This window comes from Aquarana catesbeiana, linkage group LG02, assembly GCF_042186555.1.
Source record: "Aquarana catesbeiana isolate 2022-GZ linkage group LG02, ASM4218655v1, whole genome shotgun sequence".
In the NCBI taxonomy this organism is placed as follows: Eukaryota; Metazoa; Chordata; class Amphibia; order Anura; family Ranidae; genus Aquarana; species Aquarana catesbeiana.
The window spans coordinates 489460224-489478726 of NC_133325.1; positions in this window are offsets into that span (position 1 = coordinate 489460224).

Below are 18503 nucleotides of genomic sequence, written 5' to 3' on the forward strand. Positions count from 1 at the left end.
ACTGCTGCTAATTTCTTCCCATCACCATGCCCCACTCACTGTTCTCCAAGGAAGAGATGATCCTTATTTGCAAATTAAGATAATTTTTTATTTATTTTTACATGAGGTGGTGTTTGTGTGAGTCATGTGTGTATGTCTAAATGATTTGGCCTCAAAACACACACCTACTTTCTGTGTACAGATTCACTTCCGGGCCAATGTATATTGCTTCCTGCTTCAGTGTGTGTGTATATATAGATATATCTATATATTTACAGTGCCTTGCAAAAGTATTCACCCCCTTTTTCTTGTTTTGCTGCCTCACGACCTGGAATTAACATAGATGGTTTGAGGATTTGCATCATTTAATTTACAGAACATGCCCACAACTTTGAAGATGTTTTTTTTTTTATTGTGAAGCAGACAACAAATAGGACAAAAAACAGAAAAAGTCAATTGCATAACTATTCACCCCCCTAAAGTCAATACATTAGAGAGCCACCTTTTGCGGCTATCACAGCTCCAAGTCGCTTTGGATAAGTCTCTATGAGCTTGCCACATCTTACCACCGGGATTTTTGCCCATTCCTCCTTGCAAAACTGATCCAGCTCCTTCAAGTTGGATGGTTTGCGCTTGTGAACAGCAATCTTTAAGTCTGACCACAGATTTTCTATTGGATTGAGGTCCGGGTTTTGACTAGGCCATTCCAACACATTTACATGTTTCCCCTTAAACCACTCAAGTGTTGCTTTAGCAGTGTGTTTGAGGTCATTGTCCTGCTGGAAGGTGAACCTCCGTCCTAGCCTCAAATCACACACAGAGTGGTACAGGTTTTGCTCAAGAATATCCGCGTATTTAGCACCATCTATCTTTCCCTAAACTCTGACCATGATGCTGCCACCACCATGTTTCACTGTGGGGATGGTGTTCTTTGGGTGATATGATGTTTTGGGTTTGCGCCAGACATAGTGTTTTTTTTGATGGCCAAAAAGTTCAATTTTAGTCTCATCAGACCAGAGCACCTTCCTCCATACATTTTGGGAGTCTCCCACATGCCTTTTCGCAAACTCAAAACGTGCCATTTTGTTTTTTACTAAAAGTAATGGCTTTCTTCTGGCCACTCTGCACTAAATCCCAACTCTTTGGAGCGTAAGGCTTATTGTCGTCCTATGTACAGATACTCCAGTCTCTGCTGTGGAACTCTGCAGCTCCTCCAGGGTTACCTTAGGTCCCTGTGCTGCCTCCTTGCCCGGTCCATGAGTTTTGGTGTGCGACCGTCTCTTGGCATGTTTGCTGTTGTGACATGTTCTTTTCATTTAGTTATGATAGATTTGATGGTGCTCCTAGGGATCATCAAAGATTTGGATATTTTTTTATAACTTAACCCTGACTTGTACTTCTCAACAACATTGTCCCTTACTTGTTTGGAGAGTTCCTTGGTCTTTATGGCAGCGTTTGGTTAGTGGTGCCTCTTGCTTAGGTGTTGCAGCCTCTGGGGCCTTTCAAGAAGGTGTGTATATGCAATGACAGATCATGTGACACTTAGATTGCACACAGGTGGACATCATTTCACTAATTAAGTGACTTCTGAAGGTAATTGGTTGCACCAGAGCTTTTTATCGGCTTCATAACAAAGGGGGTGAATACATACGCACATGCCAATTATCAGTTTTTTTATTTCTGAAAAATAGTTTTGTGTATATATTTTTCTAATTTTACTTCACCAATTTAGGCTATTGTGTTCTGATCCATCACATATAATTCAGATTAAAAAACATTGAACTAAACGCTGTAATGTAACAAAATAGGGAAAAAGCCAAGGGGGGGGTGAATACTTTTGCAAGACACTGTATATCTATAGATGTAGGTTCTTGTGTCCAGCAGTAGAGAGAAGTTGGGTAGATGCCAATTCTGGAGGCATAATAATGGTCTAGCACAGGGGTCTTCAAACTACGGCCCTCCAGTTGTTCAGGAACTACAATTCCCATCGTGTCTAGTCATGCCTGTGAATGTCAGAGTTTTACAATGTCTCATGGGATGTGTAGTTCCGCAACAGCTGGAGAGTCGTAGCTTGAAGATTCCTGATCACTCTAGCATGTCTTGAAAAAAGGTGGTTTTTCATGTGTCTTGTATAATGCCCAAGAAATATTGTTTGGAAAATACAAGTGAGTCATGGCACATCTACATTCCAAATTTGGCACGTAAGATGGTCATGCACTATGCAATCTGATTGTCCAATCTCTGTACAACTCGATATTTAGGCAAAATAGGTAATAGGAAGACGCACTTGAACAATTAATTCAAATTATAGGAAATCAAATCTAATGTATTTAAGATCTAACTGATTGCAGTACATGGCCACCTTTAAAGATCAAGATTTGAAAATATTAATTTATTGGGTTTAGAAACACTTCTCTGTTCTTTGTAATGTATTGAAAGATTTGGGTAAAAAAAGAAAAAAACACATTTCAAAGATATATTAGAAGTGATAGGAATGAGATTAACATCAAAAGGGTTAACTAACTGAGAACACCTACTAATTGCCTAACAAGACACATCCAATGAGATGAAATTAACCAATTGTATTGGGCGTGTGCTATTATCAATGAGAAAACCGCAGTTACCCATAGCGACAGTTGCACTTTACATATGCGGGTATTATCGCTATTTGCGCTTCAAAGTGCGCCGGTTCGCACGTTTGATTAATGACTTTTCTGGCTCATCAATTATTGTATGAACTGGTGCAGTGTCTTCTTCTTAGTAAATCACCCCCTATGTCTTTATACCATGTTGTCCCTGTTTCTTCTCCATGCGGTATTGGTGAATGGTGCAGTACTCTTTTTTTCAACACAAGATGGCGCTAGACCTAAGTTGGTTTATTATGTGGCTTCTCAGTGGCTCTGATTTTTCATTAGGGGTTACTGGGAGGCGTTTGTTCAACCTAGTTATGAGCTGACCCAGTTTGTATTGGCCGGTGTCATTGTCTATCGGTCCTTCCCTTTTTTTTTTCTGGGGTGGGTGTGCTATGCTCTCCACTGTCAGCGAATCAATTATCCAGGTCCCACGCATGCATGATGAGCGCATGATCGCGGTGTGCATGCACGGGCTGTCAGCACCATATATAAGATCCTTCCTTGCTGTACACACACTGCAGACTTTGCCAGATTGGATGGCGTGCCTTAAGGACCCCCTATAGACACGTATTTTCTATTTATGTTCATCCCTGAAGGGTAGTTATCCCTAACAGGGAGTTTCTTTGTAAGCTCCATGTTAAATAAGCAGCATTATAGGTGTTGTCCTGGCATGCTATCAGGATGTTCCATTGTTCTTACAACTTAAGGAACGGCAAACAGTATTTCAATATATTGTCATCACCAACGCAGGACCTTGACCAAAGTCCTATTTGACCCCCCTCTGTGAGATTGCCAGATGAGCTTTAAGGTAAATAGCTTAGGCTGTACCCATGACTGGGATCGCACACAATGTCCCTTAGCCTTGTTGCTTGTGGACCTCTAGGCTATACATCGGTTTTATCTATGCAATGGTATTAGCTTTTTTGGTAGAGTTTGGCAGTTCGGTTTTACCGCCGCCTTTATTTCTGTGTTTGTTTTTTCTCCTTCCTATCCATCGTTCCCAGCTGCACATCCCCTTGTCTGAAGGATCACTAAACCGTTCCTTTCCTATGGGCCGTGATACTTCAAATCTGTAGGTTGAACTAGACCTCCACATAGGCCATCCACTGACATTGCTAACTTTAGGCTTGGTTCACACTGGAACCCACTGCGGATCGCACAGGAGCGCTGTGCGTCCCTGTTCCCCATTTCAGGGACGATTTAGGGCCGATTCTATGCCTGAATTCGGTCCTGAAACAGAGCCAAAGACGCACAGTGTTTCTGTGCAGTGCGCTCCGCAGCCGCAACGGAGATATGTGAACCAGCTCCATAGGGAGCCAGTCACATTCTCCTGCTATGTGAATTGGATGCAGGGAAACCTGCATCTAATTTGTATAGGTGTGAACCCAGCCTTAGTCTTGCCTGAATACTCTGTGCGTTTGATTGCGGTGCCATTCACCATTTCTCGGTAGGTTATTTATCTGAACATGGGGTATACTACGCTCATTATGTCTGTCAAAATAATGTCTTTCACTACAAACTATGTTATGTTTTACTTTATTTTTTTGTTACTCATTAGAATTTAAATTCTCCTATATAAATACCCCTGATGAAAAGACTTTGAACTTAAAACGCGTTGGGTACCAGAAAGCATTTCTTAAAGGTTGGCTACCGGAAAGTGTTTTTGGCTACTAGAGAGAGACTACTCTATATACATACTCTTTGTATTCTATTGGAAGATATTATATTATGTATGTTCGTGTCTGATGTTTATGTTTGTTTTATCAATCATCGTGTGATGATTTTTTAGCTCATATTTGTAATAAAATTACTTTTTATATATTCCATTAGTGTTATTGCCAATTTAAAGTCCCAGTTGGTGGTATCCAATTTTCTCTATATATACACAGGGATGCGGCAAACTCACTATTTTTTCTGATATGGTAAAACATTTATCTTTTGGTGATATTTGATCACCACTGAGTTTTTTAATTTTTGCACTATAAATAAAAAAAGACCAACAATTAAAAAAAAAATATATATATATATATATATATATATATATATATATATATATATATATTACTCTGTGCTCTAAAACATATCCAATAAAAACATTTAAAAAATCAGACACTAACGGAAAATCGGACACTAACTGACACTAATACAGTGATTAGCGCTAAAAATATGCACCGTCACAGTACTAATGACACTGGCTGGGAATGGGTTAAACATCTAGGGTGATCAAAGTGTGTGTCTAACCAGTGTTGTGTACTGTGTTAAGTACTTTTACTAAGGGAAGAGATACATTTTGTTCCCTGCTTTGCAGGAACACAAAATCCATCCCTTCTCCTCTGTCAGGATGGATATCTGCCTTGTTTACAGTGTATCAATATATATCAAATCTGTTAGTGATTCAAAATAAATCAACAGTGAAAGAAATATAACTTGTGATCACAAATCCTCTATAAAAGTTACTACCCGGCCAATAATTTGGCTAATTACTTATTCTGTAAATGTCTGTGAATATGTTTGACCATTTCAAACAATGGTGATGGGAGTGGTGTTACAGCAGTTCCCAATAGTGCTATTCCAGCAGGAAATAGGCAACCTACCATCATATTGACCCTGTTATTAATGACAAGATTCCTGATGTCCTTTGGCATCTTGAACCTGTTCTGAATCATTCTTTCTAATTTTACACTTAAGTAAACTGCGAGTTTCATCACTGGAACAATTATTTACAGTATATTGTTAAAATACAATATTTTTCTTATTTTTGCAATTTTGCCAGGGCATTGTTGCATCTCGAAATCCACAAAAGTGAATTTAAGGAACTTTTAAATACCAAAAACGTTCTTTTCAAAAGCAAAATACATTTTCTTCATTGGAATCTATGGCAGGGAGAAATTATAAATCAGGATTTGAAGGGTCTACAAACATTTCCTGTAGACTCACCTGAAAGTGACATATCTTTCCAGTTATATCCCATCTTAGACATTTGTCATGGGAACAAGTTTAAATCTAAAATTTTAAGTAAATAGTACAAGAATAGCAGAGAAATCATCAGAATTGCTGTCAGTTTTAGTCTCTTAGATATTGGCGATAAGGACAAATAGAGAGAGTGACTAACCCAAATTGTAAAAGAAGACAGCAATAAAAAATATAAAAAATTAAATTCTTATAATCCTTCAGCTTTCTGTACAAACAAAAACATATTTTCATTAAGTTTTACTTTAGAATGGTGATTACTATGATTTGCTCTTCTTTGAGGAGTGGAGAAGAGCTCGTTGACATTACAGCGGCACATTCATAATCCTCTGTACACAACTCTAATAACACTGTATATTTATAATCCTGTATACCAGCGTTCCCCAACCTTTTTGGCACTGGGGACTGGCTGCGTGGAAGAAAATTATGCCAAGGCCCGGGGGGAGGGGGTAATGTGGTTTTTTGCAGGCAATTTGGTGTTGGAGCTTCAATCATCAAGGCACTATGGTTGATATGGTGTCAGGATGATTGAAGCGCATTATTTTTATTATTACGTTGTAATATAAAATGAAATGGTTCAACTCACCATAATGTAGAATCAGTGGGAGCCCTGAGCGTGTCACTTGCCACCGTCGCCTGCCACCAGATGCAGCTTGTCACTTCCCACGTCGCCTGCCACCAGATACACTTGCCACGTCGCCTGCCACCAGATGCAGCTGGTCACTTGCCACCTCACCTGCCACCAGAAGCAGCTTGTCACTTGCCACGTTGCCTGCCACCAGACGCAGCTTGTCACTTGTCACGTCGCCTGCCACCAGATGCAGCTTGTTACCTGCCACATTGCCTGCCATCAGATGCAGCTTATCACTTGCCACGTCGCCTGCCACCAGACGCAGCTTGTCACTTCTCATGTCACGCCACCAGATGCAGCTTGTCACTAGCCACCAGATGCAGATTGTCATTTGCCATGTCGGCTGCTACCAAATGCAGATTGTCACTTGCTACTTTGCCTGCCATCAGATGCGGCTTGTCACTTGCCACGTCACCTGCCACCAGATGCAGCTTGTCATTTGCCACGTTGCCTGCCACCAGATTCAGCTTGTCACTTGGCACGTCGCCTGCCACCAGATGCAGATTGTCACTTGCCCCATCACCTGCTACCAGATGCGGTTTGTCACTTGCCACCAGATGTGGATTGTCACTTGCCATGTCACCTGCCACCAGATGCAGCTTGTCACTTGCCACCAGATTAAGCTTGTCGCTTGCTAAGTTGTCCTGCCACCAGATGCCGTTTTTTACTATCCTGCCACCAGCTGAAGCTTCCCCCTGTTGCCTGCCACCAAAAAATACCAGATGCAGCTTGTCACTTTTTAAATGTAAAGGCAATTTGGTGACAGGCAACAGTGACAGCACAGAAAGAGGTTTCTGCCATGCACAGCTTTTCAGCACATGCACATTTGCTGGGTCCCAGAGTGAGGGCGGGCAGTGAGAGATGATGTAATCTCTCTGCTGCCCGCGGCTGCACAGTGAGGGCGGAACTGCAGTGATGCAGGGTGGGCGGTGAGAGATGATATCTCTGTCTTGCTTGTTCACCCGCCGACTCGCTCGCTGGCCTACCGCACATGTGGCCTGGCAGCAGAGAGGTCACAGCCTGGTGGTTGGGGACCCCGCTGTATCCCTTTTACACTGTTTGTCGCTTCAATAGCCACCACCCTCCTCTGCCTACGGCTTTAAAAAAATTTCACCTCATGTATGACGCACACTCACACTATCATGCAATGCTTAATCAAATTGTCTGCATAAATATACACACACCTAATACAACATATCCCTCACTAACACATATGCAACCTTTGGCAGAAAGCAACTTTCACAATATTGCACACAATGCAACACCAATATTCCACTTGCTCTGTTCATTAAAACTGCACCACATCACAACTTGTTCATAGTCTCCCATTTCTCAAATCTCACCTACCTATCAAGACAACACAGTGGATGCAAAATGTGGGCACAGGAATTCAAGGAGGAGGCAGGAGTGAAGAAAAGCAGCCTTCGACCATAACTTGGAAGGTAAAATCTGTCACTTTGCAATCATTTTTAAATGAGAATGCTTTATAATTTACTGCAATTTTTAGTAATACTTTAAGAGATGATGTATTGTAATGTATTTCTACATTTGGCACTGCCTTCATGTACCTTGGACACTTTAAACAAGGATAATAGATTTTCTTGTCTTACCCCTATTCCATTTTTCTTTACATACATTTGTTCATCATACAGGTATTTATAGAGATAATAGATCCACGTGAATTTGCAGAGACTTAATACATTATTTATTATTCAAGCCTCTCTCTCTTCTGGAATTAAAGGTTATCTAAACCCAAAATCTTTTTTTTTTTTTCTTCTTCATACAGTAGGCAAGGATTATATTCTCTGACATGTTCTTCTGTCTGTCTGTGTCCCTGCTGGGGAGATTCAACCTCTCTTTTGTCTTGGTGACCATTATCACTAGTGATGGGAAAATTCAAACTTTTGAGTTTGCACCAGAACAGGAATAAAAGGCAAATTTTCCAAGGGAATTTTCTGCGTAGATATGGAGTTATGCTTTCACTTCTTGTTTTGGCTACAGGACAGGAAGCAAAAGCAAATCTCCCCGATGTAACATAGATGGCAATAAGAAAAATACATTTTAAAAAAACAGACTAAATTGACTACTCCATGCTGTAGACAAAACGAAAAAAGGTTTTGGCTTTAGATATATTTCAAAGCCCATCTCTGGGCTCCCCTATTCGTCCCACACACCCACATTCCCCTCTCACTGATTGCTGGTATTAAACGAAATGCCCTTTTTACGTATTTGAAGTTGTGGTAACTTAAGGCTTCAATCCTTAGTTTTCTCTCCTCTTCTGTTTACAGGAGGTTGGGTCCTTCTTTTGGTGTCCACATCACTGGCTGCATAATGTAGATACTTTCTATTGGGTTTCCAGTGGTGGGATCCATTTAGGATTATAAAGGGACTGTTGGGGACTGGCTGACATGGGTACATCTGAATTCGTGGTCCTCCGCACCTGGGAACAATGCTGGCAAGAGCCACGGACAGCAGACTTAGGTGAGTATATTTTGCTTCACAAGGTAAGCAAAAATGTGCAGAATGGGTTAGAGGTGGGTGGGAGGGGGGATCAAGTTTTTCCAGAGATGGACAAAGGGACAGTGGTAAGCCTGGACCGACAAATCTATTTGTAGCAGTACTGCTATTGGTAATAATGGATTTTTTTCCCCATCTACAATAAATGATGTTGTATTTAATCTAACCAATAAGCAACATCTCCATTGTACCTGACCTGCTTCTCCCTCTCCATATAACTCAAGCCATGTGCCAGTAGAATTGCGGCTGCACTGACTGGCTGAGTATGAAATTCAGGTCTTCTCCTTCCCCTATTTTGGTGTCCTGTCTGAAAGAGTGTTCAGTGCAGGAAGTGGCATCCTCAGCCCAAGGTCCAACAACATGTCTACCACATATATGGAAGGACCAATCTTTGTCAAAATCATATGCAATGATTTCAAAGTCTATCTAGCCAGGTTTGCTACACAGGGTGTCGAAACCTGACGCTGTGCACAACAGTTATAAAAACTAAGCTGGGTGGTTCATAACTAGATGGGTGGCAACCCATTACTGCAGCATAGCCTCTTTAGGACACCACAGATCAATAGCATGCAGTCAGCTGATTTACAGCCCACTATACATGGATTCTTTGGGTCCCAAACTTGAGCCCTGCTGATCAGCTGTGTTAACATTTTGTGGCTTACACTGCACAGAATATGCACTTTTTCTCTCCTGGGCATCTACCATATTAGGCAAAAGCCCTCCACACCATGTCTCATGACACCCAATCCAAAGACAGTCTAACCTCACTGCCTGTTTGCTTGTTGAGGGTCATTATATCAGCTGTAAATGATAGAAAGCCATCAACTGACATTTGATGCCTCCCTTTTCATGACATTTAAAATTAGGGGAACATGCTTATAGTGGTCTTTATCTGTACCAAGCGGTGTCCATTACCTTCATTACACCTGCTCTAATGAATGCACCAGCAGCACATTGCAGGTATAGCCCTTTTTTTTTTTTTTTTTTTTTGGGGGGGGGGGGAGAAATAGCCCTCCCAAACAGTATTTTGTGCTAATCCTGTAGGTAAATAAGAGAACCAGAACCTTCACTAAGTGAAAGAGTCAGTTTGATAATGCCTCCATCCAAGACAGGGCCTCTGAAAAGAGGAGATTCCCTTCCTGGGAAATTATTCAGCAATGTAAACAAAATAATTGGGAGCAGAGGAACTACTGCAACCAGCATATAACATTGACCATAAGTGTATAGATGCATACCTATATAGAAATAATACCAGCTTTATATATAAGAAAATAGACATGTGTAATTTGTTTCGTAACGAATCGAAATTCGGCCGAATTTTGCATCTTTCGGACATTCGTATGCATAAAAACAAATAACGAATTTCAACTAATATGAAAGAAATTATAGCGAATATAACAAATGAATTCGACATGATTCGGCAATTCGTTAAAGATCTAATGAAACAAAAGGTCAACTCAAAGTAAATTTTACAGTCCAATCAGCTGATTAATTTTGTGCTGGAGGTTGGATTACTGGCAAAGTGCATTCCTGAGAACTGATGAGAAGAGTGTTGTATTGTATTTGAGCAGAGGAGAAGAGATATTGTCATTGTGTGTGTTAATATATTCAATAAACAAACGACTTTCTAAACAACGAATCATTATCTAGAATCAATATACATACATAAGTATTGAATTTCAACTAATATGAAAGAAATTATAGCGGATATAACGAATGAATTTGTCATGATTCAGTAGTTCATTAAAGAGCTAATGAAACAAAAGGTCAACTCAAAGTAAATCTTACAGTCCAATCAGCTGACTAATTTTGTGCTGGAGGTTGAGATACTGGCAAAGTGCATTCCTGAGAAATGAGTGAGAAGGGTGTTGTATTGTATTTGAGCAGAGGAGAAGAGTTATTGTCATTGTGTGTGTTAAAAGATTCAATAAACGGGAATCCTCTGTTGCATCAGAGGGGACGGGGTCACCCGTACACGTCACTGGGAAACCCCGGCATTTCCCCTTGTCAGAGGGGACAGAGTCTGTGATGGGTGGCCCCGCCCTGAGCTACATAAGAGCTGTCAAACTAGTGCCGCGTCATTGGCTGGGTGCCTCCGGTGGAGGCAGGATCCTGTGCGTGTTCCTTGCTGAAGTCGCTGGAGATCATCCATCGCTGGAGATCGAGAATTGGATTACATCACTGGAGTAGGAGCATGGATTTATTGGATTACATCGCTGGAATCTTTTTATTTTTAATTTCTTTATTTTTAATAAAGGACTTGTCCCAAGCCATCTCCTGTGGTTTTTTAACATTTTGACATGTTCTTTTTGTGAAATGGTAGGGATACAATGTACCTCTTACCAATTCACATGGGGGAGTCGGGATCTGGGTGTCCCCTTTGTTAAAGGGGGCTTCCAGATTCCGATAAGCCCCCCTGCCCGCAGACCCCCACAACCACCGGGCAAGGGTTGTGGGGATGAGGCCTTGTCCCCATCAACATGGGGACATCCTTCCCATGTTGAGGGCATGTGGCCTGGTATGGTTCGGGAGGGGGGGCGCTCTCTCGTCCCCCCTCTTTTCCTGCAGCCTGCCAGGTTGCGTGCTCAGATAAGGGTCTGGTGTGGATTTTTCCATTTCCATTTCAGGTCTGGTATGGATTTTTGGGGGGAACCCCACACCTTTTTTTTATTTTGGCGCAGAGTTCTCCTTAATATTCATATCAGACCTGAAGGGCCTGGTAATGGAATTTTGGGGGACCCCCACGCATTTTTATGATTTTATTTTTCAATGACTTTCAATTACTTTTATGTGTATTGTCGGGACCGACAATTCATTAATAGCCGGCACTAGCACTAGCACTTTTAACTGACTTTTTTTTTCCTTTAGAAATGTAATTTTGCTCTCGGACAGTTATAAACACGGGAAACATGCGATACTTTACAGGCATACTATAGACACCCCCCAGTTACGAAATTTAAAGGAATATTTCACTTTTATTATTTCACTTTAAGCATTATTAAAATCACTGCTCCCGAAAAAACGGCAGTTTTTAAAACTTTTTTTTGCATTGATACATGTCTCCTTGGGCAGGACCCAGGTCCCCAAACACTTTTTATGACAATAACTTGCATATTAACCTTTAAAATTAGCACTTTTGATTTTTCATGTTCGTGTCCCATAGACTTTAACGGTGTTCGAACTCATTTTTTGCCTGTTCGCATGTTCTGGATGTAAACCGAACCGGGGGGTGTTCAGCCCATCCCTACTAAAGGCAAGTTATGCAGTCATAAGGAGACCCTTCAGTCATTACCCAATCACCAAGTAGAGGGCAGCAGATACAGTACCTACACAGGCATCCTAAATTTTCACATAAGGTAAATCCAGAAAACCTTAAAAACATTAATAGCATTTTAAACTAAACCTACCATGAAATTTGGAGTCTGTTGCTGAACTCATGCTAAATTGTACTTGTCTATCTGGCTTCAGTAGTTTTTCAATCAATGACCTGTAACAAATGTACATACCACTAAAGCTGTAGAAAAGTGAGAAGTCCTTATCTGCATGCTAGTAACTCAGTAAAATACCAAATAGCATTTTTTAAAATGACATTATTCCTATAAAAACATTTTTTGGAAATGCTAAAGTATATTTTTAAAGTGAGAGTTTTGTTTTGGAGGGTTTGTATAATACATTAAACATTATGCATAGCGTCATTTTGTACATAATACTATTTTGTAGTGTACATTATTTTTAAAAAAACTGTGCACTTTTAATAAATCAGATAAAATAGCCATTTCCAGCCTGTGTGAGTTTTACGAAGGAGACCAACAGAGCAAAGCTACAGACAAGTCTTACTAACGTATTTACAATGCAGAATATATGTTAAAAAAAAAGAAATTTGGTGACTTTATTTTCATCTGGAATCCACCTGTGGTATATTAAATCTATGTTCCTGGGATGTACAGTATCTTGCAGTGTCTAGTTCAAAGCCCCCTCTCATCTCTTTGTTCCTGAATAAATTTTACAAGGATTTTATGTGGGGCCACACTAATTTAACTGCAACATCTTGGCAGCATATTCATACCAAAGGGCCTGATGTGTTAGCAGTTCACCATAAAGCATTGTATGCATCCAGCTTTTAAACATGAGGTTAATGGCCCATCCTAATGATATTGTGCTACTTCTTCAAGAATCTGCATATATAGACAGAAAAAAAGTTAGCGATTGTTGTGGTTGTTGGTCTATTGTATTGCAGTGCTGGAAACCCAACACAATTCTTACCAAGACTCATTTTAACCTCCCTGGCGGTATGATTATTTCAGATTTTAGGTGCTGAAAGCGGTACATTTATTTTGTATGGAAATTTGGCATTTTATATTGTAGGCCTGTAATTCTTAGGAACTTAAATCTGTCCAAACAAGAGTCTAGTAGACATCCCGGATATTATAAAGTTTGAAAAAGGAAATCATAAATTATAATATAATAAATAACTATAAATAATTATACCAAATAATAATATAATAATAATAAAAATTATTCAATAATGTAATCAAATCAAAAACACTGAAATTTGCTCAGTTGCAGAATTGTCACTGTCATTACTTTTCAGTGTTTGATGACGGATTTCCCCACAAATCACTATCACTCAATTCTGCGAGTGATTCTAATTTATTATCGCTGTTTTCTAGCTGGTCTAAAACCACTTTTGATGTAAAGGGACGGTTTTGGTTGCTATGGACAATCTCCAATTTCCAGGAACAAAGAACAGCTTTTATAATATAAAACTGCAAGCAGGACACTGGGCAGACCACTAGGGACAAAGGGGATGTGTAATTTTTTGATACAGTACTGTAATCTTACAGATTACAGTATACTGTATCAATAAACTGTGTGTTTTACTTTTTGAATTTGGCGCCGGACTCCGTCTCCGTGCGTCGCAATGCTACAGGGAGCAGAACTCGGCACTGTGAATCGAGCAAGACACAGAGGCTCGCAGATCAGTGGGGAGACATCGCAGGATCCAGGGGACAAGGTAAGTAACCTCTACATGGATCCTGCGATGCGATCCTGAGTCTGGCTCGGGGTTACCACTTTTGGTATTGAAAATCCACCCCGAGCCAGACTCGGGAATACCGCCAGGGGGGTTAAATTTGTTATGCCCTGGTTTCCATTCACAATTTCGAAATATGCTTGCAGACATGTGTGCTTGCATTTTTGCTGTAGGAGAAGTAGATTGTATGCTCCCCTGCAGCAGGGTCCTAATTTATCATAGGAATGGCATAAAATGCCCTGTTTGCAAAGAAAAAATAGCTGGCGCTGCAAGAATCCGCAAGTACACACAACTGTTAGTGACGAGGCACAAGCTAATTGTAAATATGGAAGCCTATGTATTTTTGCTTGTGCAGTGATAGTACATACCAAACGTTTGTATATGTGTCACTACTAGACATGTGCACTGCCAAAAAATTTGTTTGTTTTTGTTTTCGTTTCATTCGTTTATTTTTTATTTTTTTCGTTTTTCAGGTCATTCATTATGATCTCAATTCATAAATTCATACATTCGTACATTCGTAAATTCATACATTCGCACATTCCTAAATTCGTAAATTCATAAATTAGAAAATGCGTATATTCATAAATTCGTACATTTGTAAATTAGAAAATTTGGAAATTTGTAAATAAGAAATTTGAAAATCCAAAAACCTGAAAATTCAAAAATCTGAAATAGTAACTAACTATAAAATTATAAGTATTGTAAATTCCTTTCAAATTTGGCTGTTAGTGAATGTAATGCCACGTACACACGACCAGTTTAGCTGTCGGAATAAACTCCGAAGGTTTCTCAGATGGAACTCCGATGGAATTCCATTCAAGCGGTCTTGCCTACACACGGTCAACCCAAAGTCCAACCAAAGTCCGACCGTCCAGAACGCGGTGACGTTATACTTACGACGGGACTAGAAAAAGGAAGTTCAATAGCCAGTAGCCAATAGCTTCTGTCTCGTACTTGCTTCACAGCATGCGTCGTTTTTGGTCTGTCGGAAAAACATACTGACGAGCGGTTTTTCCGATAGGAATTGGTTGCATCGGAAATATTTAGAACATGTTCCATTTCTAGGTCCGTCAGAATTTTAGAAAAAAGAAGTCCGATGAGGCATACACACGATCGGAATAGACGATAAAAAACTTCAGTCTGACTTTTTCTGTCGGACATTCCGCTCGTGTGTACAGGGCATAACAAATACGAATTTATCCGAAGTTCCTAATTATCTGAAATAACGAATGCTGCATCTAAACAAATGGAACGGAACAAATTAATAATAAATAATAATAATAAAAAGTTTTTACTATTATTATTGTTATTTATTATTATTAATTAATTACATTCTATTCGCTTGGATACAGCATTCATTATTTCGGAGAATTTACAAATGTACGAATGTACGAATTTACGAATTTACGAATGTACAAAGTTATGAATGTACGAAGTTACGAATGTACGAATTTACAAATTTTCGAATATTCGAATTTACGAACATTCGGAAAAATTCGTTAAACGGGTTTTCGTTAATTCGGATATTTCCGAAATAACGAATTTGTCAAAATTCATTAAAAAACGAATTCGGAACTAAACGAATTGCACATGTCTAGTCACTACAATAAATGGTGTGTGCAGAATATCTCCAGTTGCTCCAAACTGTTTGTAATTGCTTTGCCTACATCAGAAGTAGAAGTGTTTCTCATGTTTGTCTTTTAACCCCCCCCCCCCACCCAAAAGGACTGCTTTTGACATATGCATGTTCCACAGCTTCTCTCCTATTGGAAGAATATGCCACACCGATTGATGGTCTGTTTGTTAAAATAATAGGTCATTTGACTTGGCTTTCCTTAAGTGATATTAAATGCTTTTTTTTTTTTTTTTTTTTAATAACATACATGTTCTACTTACCTGCCCTGATCTTCCTCTTTTCAGGTCCCCCGCTGGTTTTTTTGGCCCCTCACCCTTGCCAAGTGCCATATAACAAGCCGCTTGCTCTGAGGGCACTTGTGCATGCTCGCTCCCGAGCCGCCTCTGTGTATCCATACACAGAGCGTGGCTGGGCCTCACGCCCACACCCTCCTCACTGGCTGTCATTGAAAGACCCTGTTCCCTTGTAATTACAATGTAAATATCCTTACATCTTTAATACTTTTATACTTTTAGTATGAAGAAGAACAAATGCCCTATAAGTCAAGACATGAGCCTAGGTGACCTGCATGCACACTCATAATTCTCTGATGTCAGACCAGTTGGGCATTAAGGAAGTAGTACTGCTTGTGATTTTTGAAGTAGACTTCTTTCTCACTGGGTGCCCACAAATCCAAAAACTTGCAGTTGATGGTATCCAAAACAATTAGGAAGCCAGACTGACATCCCTCCATTCACAATTTGTGAAAAGCAGATGTATTAGGGAACAAGGTCAACAACGACATTAATGATGTCCATGGACATTGTTGGTTGGCTTAATCCACATATTATTCCTGAGTAGTTCATGACCCAAAACCTCACAATCCCAGGAACTGTACAGGTGCACAAAAAAAGTTCATAGGATTCATGACCAAAAACTTAACAATCCCAGGAACTGTACAGGTGCACAAAAAAAGTTCATAGGATTCATGACCCAAAACCTCACAATCCCAGGAACTGTACAGGTGCATATTAACCTCCCTGGCGGTTTTCCAGAGTGTGGCTCAGGGTTAAATTTAAGTACCAATTTCAGTACCATTAGTGGTAACCCCCGAGCCACACTAGGGATTACATCTCAGGATCCTGGTGCAGTGTACTTACCTTGTCCCCAGGATCCTGCGATGTCCCCCCGCGGTGTCTGCGGGCTCTGTCCCCCCACTGTGTCTGCGGGCTCTGTCCTCCGCCCTGTGTACCGGGCTTCATTCCCTGCAATTTATAACACATACAGTACACTGTAATCTTACAGATTACATTACTGTATGAAATTATTTCACATCCCTTTTGTCCATAGTGCTTTGTCCAATGCCCTGCATGCAGTTTTATATTATATATACTGTTCTTTCTGCCTGGAAACGTGAGATTGTCCATAGCAACCAAAAAGTGTCCCTTTACGTCAAAAGTGGTTTTAGACCAGCTAGAAAACAGTGATAGTAAATTAGAACACTGGCAGAATTGAGCGATAGTGAATCGTGGGGAAATTCATTTTATTATTATTATATTATTTTTTATAATTATTTATAGTTATTTATTATATTATAATTTATGATTTTGTGTTTCAAACGTTATCATACCCGAGATATCTACTAGACTCTTGCTTGGACAGATTTAAGTGTGCTATTGCTAAAAATTACAGGCCTACAATATAAAACACCAAACTTCTATGCAAAACAATTGTTGCACTTTCAGACGCAAAAATCTGACATAATCATACCGCCAGGGAGGCTACCTCCTCTGCTCAGCATGTATTTGGATACCATGTAAGATATCAATACAGTATACGGCACAAACATGTTCGCAGGGCAAAAACACAATCAATTAGCAGGAAACTGGAAATGGTATCCTCCATAGCAATAGCCATAGCAGCTGATGCCAAGTCTACTATGATATTTAAAAAAAAAGCTTGAGTGAAAACACAAGCATATGCAGACGCAGTGCACAGAAGCGTGCATGCACAGTTTCCAACTCCAAAATAAAATTTACCTTGCATTCCTCTGTAACAAAAAATAATTTATGACAACTAGGTATACCTCATTTCTTGAAACACTGCTTTAACCCTTTTACTTGGATGACCCTCTTTTAGTGGGTTATGAGAAATGGCCCTCCCCAAACAGATAAATAGGTAAATAAGAGAGCCAGAATCTTCATTAACCACTTGACCACTGGGCACTTAAACCCCCTTAATAACCAGACCAATTTTCAGCTTTTGGTGCTCTCACATTTTGAATGACAATTACTCAGTCATGCAAAACTGTATCTATATGAATTTTTTGTCCTTTTTTTCACACAAATAGAGCTTTCTTTTGGTGGTATTTAATCACCGCTGGGTTCTTTATTTTTTGCGCTATAAAAGAAAAAAGACCGAAAAATCTGTAAAAAAATTTATTTTTCTTCGTTTCTGTTATAAAATTTAGAAAATTAGTAATTTTTCTTCATATATTTTGGCCAAAATTTATACCGCTACATATCTTTGGTAAAAATAACCCAAATTAGTGTATATTATTTGGTCTTTGTGAAAGTTATAGCGTCCACAAGCTATGGTGCCAATATCTGAAAATTGATCACACCTGAAGTACTGACGGCCTATCTCATTTCTTGAGACCCTAACATGCCAGAAAAGTACAAATACCCCCCAAATGACCCCTTTTTGGAAAGAAGACATTCCAATGTATTTAGAAAGATGCATGGTGAGTTTTTTGAAGTTGTAATTTTTTCCCACAATTCTTTGCAAAATCAAGTTTTTTTTTTCTTTTTTTTTTTTTTCACAAAATTGTCATATTAGCAGGTTATTTCTCACACACAGCATTTGCATTCCACAAATTACACCCCAAAACACATTCTGCTATTACTCCTGAGTATGGCGATACCACATGTGTGAGACTTTTACACAGCGTGGCCACATACAGAGGCCCAACATGCAGGGGAGCACCTTCAGGCATTCTGGAGCACCCATGCCAATTCTGACATTTCTCTCCTACATGTAAAAATCATCATTTATTTGCTAGAAAATTACATAGAACCCCAAAACATTATATATGTTTTTTTAGCAAAGACCCTAGAGAATACA